The 13,563-nt window shown below is 32.4% G+C and overlaps 1 pseudogene; it reads right to left on the bottom strand.

Annotated features, from left to right (window-relative positions):
• Positions 1–4,980: 4,980 nt before the first annotated feature.
• Positions 4,981–12,402, bottom strand: LOC120603905 (peptidyl-prolyl cis-trans isomerase D-like; annotated as a pseudogene).
• Between the last annotated feature and the right edge of the window lie 1,161 nt (positions 12,403–13,563).

The following is a 13,563-nucleotide window of genomic DNA, read 5'->3' as shown; positions in this document are numbered from 1 at the left end:
TTCCCTTTTTTTTAATACTTAAGGTACGATACATAATAAGATATATTATATTGTACTTTTTCCGATACATAATAACATATATTATATTGTACTTTTCCCCCCACTTAATCTCTATTGAAGATCTTTGACTTTGCATTTATATGAAAGTTTGACTAGAAATAAATACTTTTAAGAGCTGTTTTTGAAACTAGGTATATAAGGGAGTAGAGGTAGAGGAAATATTCAGGGCCTGCTAACCTGCCTGTACTTCTCAACTACTTTCTAGATCCTGAGGTTTCCTTGCCATTTCATATCAACAACATGCCACCACCATCACCAGGGTGAGATAAAAGGGCATACCTAAAAACTCACAGTGCTAGCTCCACAAAATGGTATTTTATGTGTCAATTTGACTGGGCCACTAGTGCCCATTATTCTTGGTCTTTCTGTGAGAGCGAGTAAACCTGGATGATATAAACTGAGAAAAGCAGATTGGCTTCCCCAGTATGGGTGAGACTCATCTAATCTGTTGAAATCCTGAATACACTAAAAGGGCAGAGCAAAGGAGAATTAACTCTCTCTGTCTGTCTCTGGAGAACCCTGACCCTTGCTGATGCAGGTATTCAGCCCTAATGGTTTTTATATTACTTTGATAGATAGCTCACCCTTTTTCTAGCTTTTGTGGTGTCTTTATGTTTAGATTTTGAGGAGAGAGCCCATGTTTGTTTGCCATCTTTGTTTTATACTCTTGTTCAGTTTTTATTGTTTTTTTTTTTAAAGACAGCCTTTAAATATTATTGGAAAATCCATAATATTTTGGATAATTATATATGCTGCATTTAGTATCCCTGGTGTCCCACTTGCTAACTATTATTTTCTTATACAGTTAACAGTCTCAAATTACCCAATTAACAAGATAAATTTTTCTTAGTAAAATATCTGGGAATTAGGGCACATTCGCTTTCTTTTCAAAAGAAGTAATCTATAATTCTAAGTACTGACTTACAAATATTAAAATATTAAAAGAAATATAACAAAACTTTTAAAATATGGAAGGGAGGAGTTGAGCAAGGAGATCTAGAAAACAGGAAATATTTATCTTTGGCAATGAAATTTAGGCAACATTTTGAAACTCTGAACTAGAAAAAAGTTTATTTAAACTTGATTGACTTTCTAAACAGGTCTGGAGCCATATCGTCACAATGCAAAAATCATTTGACTGTTGTTTAGTATTTGATTCAGTGTAGGTATTAAGGCAACTCACCATTTAACTGACTTTGCTTTTTTTCAGTGTTCTGTTAGATTTTTAACAGTGCAATTTAAAACTCAGAGGAGTGAAATAACTTTGTATATTATAGCATTAATGAACTGAAGCATAGTCAGGAAATGACATGTAAACACTACTGATTAGAATTGATTGAAATGTGTAGACTTATAGTATAAAAAACATAAAAGTAAACTCAAGGAAGAACTAAATAAATGGAGAGATATTTCATGTTCATGGATAGGAAAACTCAATATCGTCAAGATGTCAGTTCTTTCCAACTTGATCTATAGATTCAATGCAATTACACTCAAAGTCCCAACAAGTTATTTTATGGATATCAACAAACTGATTTTAAAGTTTTTACAGAGAGACAAAAGACCCAGAATAGCCAACATAATATTGAAAGAGAAGAACTAAGTTGGAGGACTGAAGGAAGCTACCTGACTACAAGACTTACTATAAAGCTCCAATAATCAAGACAGTCGGCATTGACAAAAGAACAGACGAATAGTTTAATGAGTGAGATTAGAGAGCTCAGAAATAGACTCACACAAATTCAGCCAACTGACTTTTGACAATGTGGAGCAAGGCTAAGCAAGCAGTCAAGAAGATCTTTTCAACAAATGGTGCTAGAATAACTGGACATCTACATACAAAAAAAATATAGACAGACCTTACACTCTTCACAAAAATTAACTTAAAATGGATAACATAAATGTAAATATAAAGTACAAAACTATAAAACTCCTAGAAGATATCAGAAGAAAGTCTAGATGACCTAGGTTTTGATGATGACTTTTTAGATATAATACAAAAGGCACAATCTATGAAAAAAAATTGATAAGCTGAACTTTATTAAAATTAAATTTTTCTGCTCTGTAAAAGACACTGTCAAGAGAATAAAAGGGAAGCCACAGATTGGGAGAAAATATTTTTAAACAACACATCTAGTAAAGAACTTATTTAAAACAGAAAAAAAAATCTTAAAACTCAACGATAAGAAAACAAACCACCCCATTAAAAATGGGTCACAATTAAGGACAGACATCTATCTCACCAAAGAAGATATATAGATGGCCAGTACGCATATGAAAAGATGCTCTACGACATACGTCATCAGAGAAATGCAACTTAAAATGTCAGAATGGCCCAAATCCAGAACTTTGATGACACCAAATGCTGGGAAGGATGTGGAGCATCAGGAACTCTTATTCATCATGATGAGATTGCAAAATGGTACAATCACTTTGAAAGACAGTTTGGCAGTTTCTTAAAAAACTACGCATATTCTTATCACATGATCCAGCAATAGCACTTCTTGGTATGTACCTTGGGTAGAGGAAGTGAAAACTATGTCTGCACAAAAACCTGCATACAGATGTTTATTGCAGTTTTATTCATAATTGCCCAAACTTGGAAGCAACTAAGATGTCCTTCAGTAGGTGGATGCATAAGTAAACTCTAGTACATCCAGACAATGGAATATTGTTAAAAAGAAATAAACTATTAAGCTATGAAAAGATATTGAGGAAATGTAAATACATATTACTAAGTGAAAGAAGCCAGTCTGAAAAGACTACATACTATGTGATTTCAAATATACGACATTCTGGAAAAGGCAAAATTATGGAGACAATAAAAAGATCAGTGGTTATGAGAGGTTAGGAAGGAGGGAAAGATAAATAGGCAGAGCACAAAGGATTTTTAGGTAGAGAAAATACTCTGTATGATACTATAATGATGGATACATGCCATGATTAATTTGTCCAAACTCATAGAATGTATAATACCAAGAGTGAACCCTAATGTAAGCTTTGGATTTTGGGTGATAATGATGTGTCAATGTAGGTTCATTGATTGTAACATATGTAACATATGTAGGTTCATTGATTGTAACATATGTACCTCTCTGATGTTGGATAATGGGGGAGGCTATGCATGTGTTGGGGTAGGGGTATATGGGAAATATCTGTACTTTCTGCTCAATTTTGCTGTGAATCTAAAACTGCTCTAAAAAATCTATTATAAAAATCAATAGAGGGAAAATTCGAACAACACACAAACACACACACAGCTTTAAGCTTTCTACTACCTTGCCGACTGCATAATTGTAAATCCTTTTTGGGTAATAGATAATATAAATATTAATTTTTTATTTATTGTGACTCAGTAGGTATTAGAATTTCAGGGGCCTAAATGGGTGACTAGCTAGAGCTTTAGTAACTGACCAGAGAATGTTAGTAATTTTGAAATAATATTATTATAATTCTAAAAATAAAGTTTTTCTGATCTTTTGAAGGAATGAACGAACAAGCAATACGTAAACCTGGCTGGCATGTTGATGCTTTCCCTTCGAATTTCAATTGCTGTCATATAACTTGCCTTAGAGGCTGCATGGCTCATTTAGAAACATTCCCATTGCCTTGCTTTTATACTTTGCTCTTGATTTCTCCAAAACTGACACAAGTCACATGCAATCACATCTATACCCCTGGTGGACAGGCCCGTCCTAATATTCCCAGACTCACAGCCAGGTTGTTTGCAGCTCAGCAGTTCTGCTTCTTGATACATCATTTTGTATTCTGTTGTTAAATTAACATCTTGCTGAGAATTTGTCTCTTAAAATATTATTTTTTTAATAGGTTACCTTTTTTTTTGTTTTGATATGAATATGATACTCTTTTTAAAACTTTAAGTTACCTTACTTGTTAAAAGGTTGTTTTTCCAAAGTTTCAGTTCACATTTTTATTTTTTGGTATGTTTTAGGAAGTGTTTTTTCATGAAGTAATTGCAGCTCCAGACTGATGAATCACAAGAGAGTATAGGAGAAGGATGATGGATAGAATATTGAATAGAGGGGGCCCTAGAGTACTGTCTGTGTTTAAACATTGAGAGATTCATGCTAAAGTGTGACTCTGAGCCAATTATTTATCCTCTTTGCTTCAGTCTCCTCATTTTTAAATGGAGTTGATGATCTTACCTATCAAATAGGATTGTGAGAATATTAAAGTGTTTGACTTTGTGCTTAGCTCATGGTAAATGCTTGATAAGTAGTGGTTTAATTTTTTTTAGAAATGGATGATAGAGATTTCCATCCAAAATATGACAAGATAATTTGATATTTACATTTTTAAAACATCTATTAAGAAATACTAAACACATCAAATGATAGAGGCAAAAGATTTTAAAATAACTTTTAGAGTTTGTCCAATGACAAAGTTGGTATCCAATAGGAAGGTATTTTCTATTAATTCAGTTAGACCATGGTCCAAATCGGTCTGAAAAATAACTACTTGCAAAAATTATGCATTTTTTCTAGCCAAGGAAGTAATAATTCTGTCTTCCAACACATCATAAAAGAGTAATATTAAAGTATTTACTTCTAATCTCATTTTTATTCTTTTGTCCTTCATAATTGATACTTTCTGATAATATAAAAATATTTGAATTGTGTATTGGTTTTTTAAATAACTAATAATATTGTACATCTGTTGAATTAGTCTCTCAGTCTAAATACTTGAGGAGAAAAATAAAAGAATCTCAATAGGAAAAATAGCCTACTAATATATTTTTTGTATTTTGTAACACTTTTATTAAGAGTAAACCCATATCTATATTTCTACACTGTAAACAATGAGGAACAGAAGTATCAAAGGAAACACATTAAGAGTTATATATAATAGACAAAACCCCTTGAATTTTCTTATTCCCCTTATACAGTCAATGTATAAAATTTAAGCAAAACTGAATTCCTTATTAAGCAAACATTTTACATATGCTGCCTTCTCTTTATCTTTCTGAGCCTTTATCTTTTGTTTGACTTTCAGCAGTTCTGCTTGGTTGGCTTTATCTTCCAGTGCTATCTCCTGAGCTTTCTTAAGATCAGCCAATGCTTGATCATCTTCTTTTGATCCTTGCCATCTTTGAGTTCTACGGTATTTGGTATTCGATGGGTCTATTTCAAGAGCCTCCAAACGACTGTCTCTTTCTCCTTGCCAATTTGATACCTTCAGTGTACAAGCACCAATATTCAGCGTGCAGCTTAAAGCTGTAGGTTGCAGCTTTGATCTACCTGCTTTCTCAATAACAGCCTTTGTTGAACCTTCCACATGTCTTAAAACTTTTGTATATTTTTTAATGGCCATCTCCCAGTTCTGGGACTTGAAAAAAGTATTTCCAGTGTTTTTAAGTCTTCTTTTATTAATAATATTTTATCTGCATCTTTTAAATCTATATCTACATCCTTGGGGAAATCTGAATGACTGTCACCAGAACTATCTTTTGGAATTATTCCCCCACTCATCCCCTTCCTGCAGTTCTCCACATTCTGCAATAATGCACAATTTGGCCATTTTGTCACCTTTCACTTCTACATTTTCCAAAACTCCTGATGCATCCATTCTTTTTAATTATTTAGCCAAATACCACATGTTTCCAATCGAAATGAGGAGTTGGAACTGTTGTGATGAAGAACTGAGAACCATTTATATTGCAGTCTGCATTTGTCATGCTCAGTAAACCCTTCTGGTCATGCTTATAATAGAAATTTTCATTTTCAGATTTTTCACCATACTTTCTCCATCTGTCCCATTTTGATTAGAGAAGTTTCCACCCTGAATCATAAATTTCTTAATAATTCAGTGGAACAGATATCCTTTGAAATGAAGAGGTTCTCGGGTCCAATGCCTTTTTCTCTTATACACAATGCACAAACATTTTCTGCAGTTTTGGCTACAACATCTGCAAAAAATTCTGACAATTTAATCAACTCGCTTGCCTCCGATGTCTACGGCAAAGAAGACTCCAGAGTTACTGGGGATGGGGAACTTTGCTTATGGGGATGGCTGCTACATTTTGACTTTCAGATGCATTTGGAAATGAGTTCAGAGTACCTCGTGACCTCCTGGCAACTGAAACCCAAGAGCTGCTCTCAAAGCCAAGAACCTAATAATAAGTAATTCAAGATATTTGTTAGGGTACACAAACTTGCATAAATACTTAAAATGTTCTAGGTAATGGGCATAAAATGAGCATAAGTTTTGAGGCAGTAATTTGGCATTTCTAGGAGGTGGAAGTCAGTTGTGGCTGGAGCATAGTGAATGAGAGGGAAAGATGAGAGGGAAAAAATAGTGTATTTTATCCAAGCTAAAAAAAAAAATAATAACCCTCCACAGAAATAGTAGCATCTCTATAAGAACCTGAGTTTATTCATACGTAAACCAAGATGGTCTCAAACACAGTTGAGAGTATAATACAAAATTTTTTTTATTCCTACATTTTAACATAACACAACGGGAATAATTTATTATGAGTGTATCTCTAACAGATAGATTAAATAGAAATGTAATTAATTTTCCATATTCACAAAAAACAAAATCAATAAAATATTGTACATCTTTTTCTTTGTGATTAAAGAATTATGGGGAGAAAAAGTTTATCTGCTTTCATTAATTAAAATACCACCTATATGATGTTTTCTCCTTACCTATCCTTTACAATTCAGCTCAAAGAGATTTCTGCAAAGACTTCTCTGATTTCACTAAGTAAATCTCAGCCCTTCTTGTATGCTTCAAAAATATTTTGTTCATACCTGTTAGCATAGCTTTTAAAATAGTCACTTATTATTTATCCATTTGTAAAATTAGACTTCGTGTTCCACAAGGACAAGAATTATGCTCTAGATATCTTGGTATCCCAGATTGGAATAATGCCTTATTTTTATAATTCTTGAGTATGTCCCATTTTCCCTACTTGACTATATCTAATTTGTTTGCTACTGGTGAGTTAGAAAGAATATAGCACGGTATCTAGCACTTGTAGGTGCTCAATAAACATCTGTTGAAAGAAAGGTGAATGGCATGAGCTAACAATGGCAGTAGGCTAATCAATCCCCCAGATCAACGACTAGATCTTAACAATTTTTATGTCACCAGTATCTAGCATTACTGTTTTATAGAATATAATTTTTCCTGAGAACTTTTCTCATAGTCCTTTGAGAGCAAGGACTTGGTCTTTAACCTTCACATCCCTATGGCCTGGTTCTTAATAGGTAATCAATAAATGTTTACTAAATTACTATGTAGCATGTTGTATGCTCTTGGTGAAGTTAATGTGCAGATGATAATTCGAAAAGTGTTCTTAAGTATTTTTTAAAGTTATTTAAAAATACTTGAAATTAAAATATTTTTGTCTTAATAGATAATTAGCTCAATCTAAAGCATAGTTTTTTTGTTTTTTTTTTTAAGCAAAAAGAAGATAGTTCTGATATTAATCAACATTAAATTATTACATTTTCTTTAGGAAACGAATTTGAAAAAAATTACCTAAGAAAAATAAATTGCAATTTGAAAATAGCTTCAAATAGCAACCTAAACTTTCAAATAGCAACCTAAAACTCAAGAATAATGATCTTTTCTTTAAATATCTTGAACAAAAGTGATTTTACATCTTATTTGACACTAAATGGTATATTAGAATTCTCAGATGTAAGCAATGGACACCCAACTTAAACACCAGCTTAAATGCAAAAGAAACTATAGATTTAATTTTAGGTCTGATTAAAACCATCAACATTTTTACCAGTATTCTCACTGATTTATGTCACCTCCTCAAAGAGGCCTTCTCTCCCTTCCATAGACTGCTAGGATACCACTCATAACTTCCTACATACCTCCTTCATATAATGTTGCAATTTTAATTATATAAAAAATTATATACTTAATTATTTAATGTTTGTATGTGCTACTAGACTGTAGGTTCCAGAAGTTGAGATTCCAGCAAGTCTTTTTCACTGCTGTCTCCAAAACACTTTGCACAAGATTTTTCACATAATAACACTCTATAAATTATTGTTGAATAAATGATTAAAATTCTTTTTGAAAACTAATGAAATTTATAGGCCAGTAAAATCTAGGGAAATCTTTTACTGAATAATAAAGCAGCCTCTCCTACACCATATTAAAAGAAAAATTGTAACTATGCAGCGAGTCTTTTTAAAATATATATATTAGGAGAAAAATGATTCCTTTCTGGAAGGTATGAGTGGTCTGAAACGGAACAAAGATTATAGAAAGTACACTGATGTGCTAGCTTTCTTGATGCATACCTCTACCATCTTACTTCTTAAATATTTTTACCTACCCATAAACATAGCTGTATTCTCTGGTTTAAATAATGAGGAAGAATACAAAAAAGCTGTATAAAAGGAATCTTTCATTTACATAATTTAACACGTTTCATGATCTTTTTCTGTTTGTAAAACCAAGATTAATCCAGAATAACTATTTGGAATATCGTGGGACCTTATATACATTTTTCTCAAAGAACTCAAACAAATAGAACTTCAGGATTAAGATCATCAGAGAAAAAGCACAGTGGCTAGATCAATTGTAAGTACTGACATAATGTAAAATAGCTATTTGCATTCCTGGTTTTTGTCATTTATTGCTTCTTGTTAGTCATGATTACTTTGACGAGGGAATGCTGAAGGCTTAGCAATTTTTTCTAGGACTTCAAATATAGTTACCTTTTCTCTGGGCTATCAATACATGAGAGATGACATTTGATGGTCAATGCTTGCTATGTCTTTGTATTGGATGCAAAAATGCTTGTCTCTTTGTTATAATGCGAATAAGCACAGGTTTATAAAACACTAATAAGAATACTTTTGTATTGTATGTGTACAAATTCTATATTGTAAACACGTAAGAAAAGTGACACAAAATGTATCCAGATTTACTTTGATAAGTAAATAGTTTAAGTGTTATTATTTTTTTTCTATTATGAGTCAACTATGAGAACTGCTATAGGGTAGATTATTTTTGAAACCAGTGAATCAGCTATTACCAGGAACTGGAGGTAAAATTTTTCAGATTAACATTATATCTGTCTAAGAAAGTGATATTAAATTTAGTACACATTAACCTAGTAGTCTGAGAAATGCCTGGTCATTTTTTTCCAAGATGAACTAACTATTCTAATTTTTTCATGAAAAAATAGTATTATATCCTTTGCTATATCTCATCTCACTATTATATTAAGATATATATAGTTGGTAAATGTAATGCAGGAGTATTTATTTTAATATATAATTTATTTCCACAGTTATATTGATGTTATACATAAAATAATATAGATGTATTAATATTAGACACATTTTTCTTCTTTTTCTTACTTTGTGAAAATCCCTTCAAGTTTATGGTATAACTCTAATTTATTCTTTTAAAGGATGTATAATACTATTTATCATAAATATTCCACCACTACCAAATTGATGGGTAGTCACTTAGTTTCTAGGTTTTGTCACTAGAAACACATTCAGTAAATGTATATGTTTTTATACTCTGATAGTTTTATTCTATGGGAGAAATTCTCAAGGTTGGTATTAATGGGCCATTACTATCTCATGAGAGATATTGCTCTGTAATTTTTACCTTTTTTTGGTACTGTCTTTGTCTAACTTTGGTATCAGTGTACTAGTCACGTTATAAAATAAGTTGGGAGGTGTTCCGTCCTCTTCCACTTTCTGGAACAGATTGTGTAAAATTGTGTAAAATTGGTGTTAATTTTTTAAATGTCCAGTAGAATTCTCCAGTGAATTTATCTGAGCCTAATGGTTTCTTCTAGAGGAGCTTTAAAATTATGAATTAAATTTGTTTAATGTTTATAGGACCATTGAGTTTTTCCATCTCATTTTGGCTGAGTTCTGGTAATTTGTGATTTTTGAAGAATTGGTTCATTGCTTTCATGTTTTATTAATGAGCATAAAGTTGTTAAGTTGTGTTGGTAAATTTTATATGTCATTGGGCTGGGCTGCAGTGCCCAGATATTTGGTCAAACATTATTCTGGATGTTTCTGTAGGATGTTTTTGAATGAAATTAATGTTTAAGTTGGTAGACTTTGAGTAGGTTGCCCTCCATAATGTGGGAGGGTGTCATCCAATCAGTTAAAGGCCTGAGTAGCTCAGAGACTGACCTGCCTATGTGTGGAGAAAGACCATACTAGGCAGCTTGGACTTAGACCACAATATCAGCTCCTTCTTGGGCCCCCAGCCTGACTGCCTTCAGAACTGAACTGCAACATTGGCTCTATGCTGGGTTGTCAGCCTGCCAGTGGATTTTGGACTCGCCAGCCTCCATAATCATGTGAGCCAATTCTTTAAAATAAATCTCTTTCTATATATTCACATCTGATAGGTTCTGTTTCTCTGGAGAACCCTGGCAAATAATTATTTTCCTCTTAACAGTTGCAGGATCTGAGGTGATATTTTCTGTTTAATTAATAGTATTGGTGACTTGTGCCTTCTAATCTTTGTTGGTATTGCTAGAGATTTATCAATTTTATTGATTTTTTTCAAAGAATCTGCTTTTGGCTTTATCGATTTTCTCTACTTTCTTGTTTTCAATTACATTGATTTTTGCTCTTTATCATTTTATTTCTTCAGTTTGCTTTAAGTTTATTTTGTCTTCTTTTTCTAGTTTCTTGAGGTAGGAACTTAGTTATTGATTTGAGATCTTTCTCTTTTTTAATGTGAGCATTTAATACTCAACACTACTTTAGTTGCATTTCAAATATTTTCATATGTGGGATATTCACTTTCATTCAGTTCTGTGAATTTTGAAATGTTTCTTTGAGACTTCCTCTTTGACTCATGGATTATTTAGAAGTGTGTTATTTTAGGTCCAAGTGTTTGAATATTTTCTTATTGTCTTTGTTATTGATTTGTACTTTGTTCTATTATGGTTGGAGAATATACTCTGTATGATTTCAATTCTTTTAAGTATGATCATTTTTGTTCTATGGCCCAGGATATGGTCTATCTTGGTGAATATTTCATGGGCACTAGAAAAAAAAATGTTTAGTTTGCTATTGCTAGGTAGATTGTTCTATATATTTCAATTAGATCTTGTTGGTTGATTGTAATGTTCAGGTCTTATATGTTCTTGCTGATTTTCCACCTGGTAGTTATTTAGTAGTAATTGCTGAGAGTAGAATGTTGAAGTTCTCAACATATAATTATGGATTTGTCTAATTCTCCTTTTATCTATTAGTTTTTGTTTCATGGCTTTGAGGCTTTGTCGTTTGACGTGTACACATTTAAGATTAAGTCTTTCCAGTAGATTGATCCTTTTATCATATGTAATGTTCCTCTTCGTCTCTTGTAATTTTCATTGCTCTGAAGTCTATCTTATGTTCATATAGTCGTTCCTGCTTTTTAAAAAATTAATGTATATATGCTGTGTTTTTCTATTTTTTACAAAGTTTTTATCTAAAAAACATTTAAACCATTTGTTTCTTAGTCAAGAACTCTGTGCAAGTTCAATTTACTTGATTTCTACATTCAAATACAAATATGTTAAGGTCAGAGTAAAAAAAGAACATAACATGATAGGTGCTTTGCAGAACACATGTTAGATATAATTCCTGGGTAAAAAGTTCTTTTAATCCAAAGGATTAATCACAAGTAAGGACCATTAATGATTTTCTCTATCTTTCTTCCTTATAAAATTTCAACAAACATAACTTCAAAGATATTATAGTATTTCAGTGCTAAAAATAACAAAATTTCTAAAGAATAAAACTCAAAGAATCAAAGTGAAACTTTCAAAACTGCTATGAGCTTGTCATATGTAGACCTTGTTGTGTTGAGATAAATTCCTTCTATATCTAGTATTTTGAGAGTTTTTATCAAGAAAGAGTATTAAGTTTTGTCAAATTTTTTTCTGCATGTATTGAGATGATCATATGATTTTTATTCTTCATTCTGTTAATGTGTTATATCACATTAATTGATTTATATTAACTGATTTGCAGCACTGAAAGGCTCATGGAATTGGACGTTTGCCTCACTCTCTCTTTTCCCCATAATGCCAGCCGAAGTGAAATTGCTTTTCTTACCCGTTTCAGCACAGCTGATCTCAATTCCTTGCTCCTCTGGGGTACTGCAACTTTTTAACCAGATTCTGGACTTCTCATAAGGGTATTTTGTAACATATCACTGTTAAATCTGTGTTTCTGGGGGGAAATGGGGTCTCCCTCTTCTGTAATTTTGCTGATGTGATTAGATCTCTATTTTACTTTAAACCTACCTGTGCCATTGTATTTGAAGTGCATTTCTTGTAAACAGCATATTTTTGGATGATGTCTTCTCAGCCATTCTGTCAATTTCAGTCTTTTAATTGTTGTATTTAAACTATTTATGTTTAAAATATTAATTAGTGTGTTTAGCATAAGTCTGTCATTTTATTATTTGTTTTCTGTTTGATTCTTCTATTCATTTTTCATACCATCCTGTGGGCTGCTTGAACATTTTTAGGAGGAATGGGGTTTTTCCACTGGTGTTTGGCTGGAGTAGGATGGGTATTGCCCAGGTTTTCTGTTGTTATACTATCCAGTCCTTTGGCTAGAGGGAACAGATTTTTCCTGCAAGTTTGTTTTTGGTTTTGTTTGTTTGTTAATTGTTTGTTTGTTTTGCTTATGCTTGTTAATGGTCAGGTTGGAAGCTTCTGTAGTGTCTTGTCCAGGATATATGGAAGGAAACAAGGAAACTCAGGAGCTCAACACCATGTTGTTACTTGAGTTCCCAAGTTCCTAGGCAGTTTACATTCTTTCAGAGACTTCCTCTCTTTGTTTGTTGTGGATGTCCAGGATTTTTCAGTTGCAAAAGGGAGGGCCTAGTAGGACTGAGATGACTCCTTCTTGGCAAAACTGAGGTATATGTATTTTAACAACTATTTCTAGATTGCTATAATGTGCGCCCAGTAGGATGCAATTGCCTATGGCTTTGATGGCAAATTTTAGTGTTAGAGAATTTAACAGGATGTGTTTTCTTTTTCTTTTTTCAGTACTGACAAATGAGATAATTAGGGTCAAGAAGTGATATATTTATTTAAATATTCTTTCTTTTATAATCACTGTTTTATATATCTTTACTTTGGAGCATATGTATTTTTTATATTTTATTTTATTAGTTTAATATATACAGTACACTGGTTAGACATTTATATAGTTTATAAAACGATCTCCGCTAATTGCCCTTTCTCTCCTCTGGCCCTCCACCCAGCTATTACATTAATGGTAACTGCATTTCCTATGCTGTGCTCCCCATCCCCATGACCATCTATCAACTACGAATTTGTACTTCTTTAACCCTTCACCTCATTCTCACAGCCTCCCTAACCCCCCTCCCCTCTAGCCATCACCAGATTGTCCTCTATATTTGTGAGTCTGTTTTTGATTAATTAGTTCTTTTTGTTTACTTTGGAGCATATTTAAATAAAACGTGCTAAATCTTTTCTCAACACTATCTTTGTTTATT

Source organism: Pteropus medius, unplaced genomic scaffold, assembly GCF_902729225.1.
Source record: "Pteropus medius unplaced genomic scaffold, Ma_sr-lr_union100, whole genome shotgun sequence".
NCBI lineage: Eukaryota > Metazoa > Chordata > Mammalia > Chiroptera > Pteropodidae > Pteropus > Pteropus medius.
This window is presented reverse-complemented; position numbering and strand designations above follow the sequence as displayed.